The sequence below is a fragment of the Cetorhinus maximus genome, chromosome 34 (genome assembly GCF_964194155.1).
Source record: "Cetorhinus maximus chromosome 34, sCetMax3.hap1.1, whole genome shotgun sequence".
Lineage (NCBI taxonomy): Eukaryota > Metazoa > Chordata > Chondrichthyes > Lamniformes > Cetorhinidae > Cetorhinus > Cetorhinus maximus.
Window position 1 is genome coordinate 1,587,308 of NC_135912.1, and position 4,205 is coordinate 1,591,512.

The window sequence follows — 4,205 nt, forward strand, 5'->3', positions numbered from 1 at the left end:
TCCACTTTTAAGCCTGCCAACACCTCCAATATCTTGTCACTCTCTATATCAATTTGCTCAAGAACCTCGCAGTCTCTCTCCCCAAGTTCGATACCTTCATCTTCATTCCCTTGGGTGAAGACGGATGTGAAGTATTCATTCAACACTCTAGCAATGTCCTCTGGCTCCACCCATAGATTGCCCCCTTGGTCCCTTATGGGCCCTGCTCTTTCCCCGGTTATCCTCTTCCCATTGATATACTTATAGAATATCTTGGGATTTTCCCTACTTTTACCAGCCAGAGCTTTCTCATATCCCCTTTTTCCTATCCTAATTGCTTTCTTAAGCTCCACCCTGCACTTTCTGTACTCCACTAATGCCTCCACTGATTTGCTTCCCTTGTACCTGCTAAAAGCCTCTCTTTTCCTTCTCATTGTAACCTGAATATCTCTGGTCATCCATGGTTCTCTGGGCTTGTTACTCCTTCCTATCACCCTAGAGGGAACATGTTGAGACTGTACCCTCCCCATTTCCTTTTTGAACACCCCCCCACTGTTCCTCTGTAGATTTCCCCACAAGTAACTGTTCCCAGTCTATCTTGGCCAGATCCTGCCTTATTTTACTAAAATCCACTCTCCCCTAATCCAAAAACATTTTTTTACAACTTGTTGATTTCTTTGTCCATAACAAACTTAAATTGCACCATGTTGTGGTAGCTATCGCTAAAATGCTCGCCCACCACCACCTCAGCCACCTGTCTGGCTTCATTCCCCAGAATTAGGTCCAGCAATGCATCGTCCCTTGTTGGACCTTCTACATATTGACCTAAAAAGTTCTCCTGTACACATTTCAAGAAATCCACTCCATCCAAGCCCTTAATACTATGTCTATCCCAATTAATGTTGGGAAAGTTGAAATCACCTAATATAAACTACCCTATTGTTTTTGTTTTTACACATCTCCACAAATTGTGCAGATATTTGCTCCTCAATTTCCCACTGACTATCTGGGGGTCTATAATAAACACCTAACAATGTGGCTGTCCCATTTTTATTCCTAAGCTCTACCCACAAAGCTTCATTCAATGCCCCCTCCAAGATATCATCTCTCCTTACTGCAGTAACTGACTCCTTAACTAATAATGCAACGCCTCCTCCTCTTTTACCCCCTCCCCTGTCTCGCCTGAATATTCTATATCCCGGAATGTTGAGCTGCCAATCCTGCCCCTCCCTTGTAGCCATGTGTATATTTATTTTGACCTGTGTAAATTAAGAAAATGCTTCCTTTAGTTTAATGTAAAGCCTCAAGAACTGGTGGTCTGATTCCTGAAATTAGAGTTGCATCTCAAACCTAACACTTAAAATTATAGGTTATGACAGTTGTTTAAAGTTTCCCTCTGAGATTTTTAAATAACTCCGTCTTACCGACTGCATCGGTCATAACAATTGGGGGCTGTGCCAGGATAAATTATATTTCTAATTCCTCGATTGGTTCGGAATTGGTGAATCTTGAAGTTTACGAGTACAAGAGGCAGGAGTTGGTGAGGTATTTTAGAAATGGTGAGACTGCAAGGTGGCTTTGGCAATTGCGAAGACTTGTCTGGAAGTAGAAGAGGTAACTCTGATTGGGTTGGAGAGAATAACCAAAAGTAAGTTAACAGAGTTGGTGGATAAGTTACAATTGGGGTTACCTGCAGGGGCTCAGAAATCAGATATAGTTAAAAATAAAGCACAGCATCTACAGTTGGAAGTGAAACCTGACACTCGTGAGTCACAGCTGGAGGGAGTGAGACTTCAGTTGCAAATGAAAAACCTTGAATTAGAAGCAAAGGACAGAGAAATGGCTTTTAAAAGAGAATTAGAAATTGTGGAGATGGAGAAGAAGGAAAGAGAAAGAGAGAGAAAAAGAGAATTCCAACTGAAAATGTTGGCAGTTAGAAAAGCGACTTCAGTAGGTGAGGAAGGATTTATCTTCAGAGTAGACCCCAGTGGGGATATGTTTAAATTTGTACTCGCTCTTCCAAAGTTTGAGGAAAAAGATATTGAGGATTGCATCAGGATGTAGTCAAATTCTGTAGAACCTGTCATATATGTCAAGTAACAGGAGAACCACAAGCAGCGATTAAGCCGGTGCCTTTAATCCCAATACCAGCATTTGAAGAACCTTTTACCAGGGTCATGATTGATTGTGTAGGACCCCTCCCTAAGACTAAAAGTGGAAATCAATATTTATTGACAATAATGGATGTGTCCACTAGGTTTCCTGAAGTGATACCTTTAAGAAGTATTACAGCTAAGAAGATTGTGGAGGTGACACTGAAGGGCGGGTGTGTTGGTTTTGGTGACACTGAAGGGCAGGTTGGTGAGCAATACTGGCAGGGTGTTGGGCAACACAGGTATGTTGGTGGGCGACATTGAATAGCAGGTTGGTTCAGTGAATCTGATTGGTGCCTGAATATGACAGAAATTGTAGTAAAACACCACTACCTGCTACTTCCCCCCCAAATCAGTCACCATCCTGACTTGGAAACATATTGCTATTCCTTCACTGTCGCTGGGTCAAAATACGAACATCTGAACAAGGAGCAGGAGTAGGCCAGTCAGCCCCTCGTGTCAGGCAATGATCATCTCCAACAAGAGAGAAACCATCGCCCCTTGACATTCAATGGCATTATCATCGCTGAATGCCCCACTATCAACATCCTGGGTGTCACATTGACCATAAACTGAACCGGACTAACCATATAAATACTGTGGCTTCAAGAGCAGGTCAGAGGCTAGGAATCCTGCAGCAAGTAACTCGCCTCCTGACTCCCCAAAGCCTGTCCACCATCTACAAGGCACAAGTCAGGGTGTGATGGAATACTCCACACTTACCTGGATGAGTGCAGCTCCCACAACACTCAAGAAGTTTGACACCATCCAGGACAAAGCAGCCCACTTGATTGGCCCCACATCCACAAACATTCACTCCCTCCACCATCAGCACATAGTAGCAGCAGTGTGTGTATCATCTACAAGATGCACTAAAGGAACTCACCAAGGCTCCTTTGACAGCACCTTCTATACCTGCGGCTGAACACTGTACTCCAGTTGTGGTCTCAGTAAAACCCTGAACGATTGCAACATGACTTCTTTATTCTTGCACTTCAATCCACTTACAATAAAGGCCAACATGGCCTTTGCCTTCCTAATAGCTTGCTGTTACCTGTTTGCTAACTTTGACCCATAATGTCCTTGGTCCAGACCGTCGTAGCTGGGGAGTACCCCAAAATATGTGTTGGGGAACCCACCCCACCCGCCGGAAACTTCCCTGCCGAAAATCCCCAGGTAAGGATTGAAAAGTACGCTTTAAATTATAAATGTCGGATGGTGCCGACTGTCTTACAGCAATAGTTACCCAGAGAAAGTTAGAAGAATTGAAACCACTTTTATCTCCTGAGTAACTATAATATTAGTCCCCCCCGACCGATCCCGGGACTACCCCACCTCTCCTTACCACCTGACCTCCCCCATTGACCAACCAGCCAACCCCCACCAATCCACTGGCCACCCCCCCATTGACCACCTGCCCAACCAGCCAACCCCCATGCCCTCCTTGACCACCCCTCCATTGACCACTCCCTCCTTGACACCCCTCCCATTGACCATCCCCCAATCAGCCAATGCCCACCCCCCCCATTGACCACCCCCTCCATTGACCACCCCCTCCTTGACACCCCCCCATTGACCATCCCCCAATCAGCCAACGCCCACCCTCCCCTGACCAGCCAACACCTAACCAACTGACCCACTGACCCCTCCCCACTGACTACACAGCTGACTCTCCCACCATTGACCCCACCCTCTGACTGGTGGGTTACTGGGCACCTCTGATTGGTGGGTTAGTGGGCGCCTCTGATTGGTGGGTTACTGAGTAACTTCTATTCGATGCAGTTCGACCTCCGGCCGCCGAAGTCGCTGTTTGGAAAACCGGAAGTGCATCTTTCTAATTGTTCCCCCAGCAGCTCCGGGCGCAGCGGTTTAATTGTTCCCCCGGGAAGGATGGTGGAGAAGAAGCGGGAGAGTTTGGGTAAGATGGGGGGGATGGGGATGGGGGTTTTGGGGGTGAGGGTCCCGCGGTGTCCCCCGGGCTCCCCCCCCTCCCTCCCGGCCGCTCTGACCCAAGTCTCCGCTCTCTCTAGGCCGCTTCCAGGACGGGGGGCAGCGGCGGGTCCTGGACCAGGC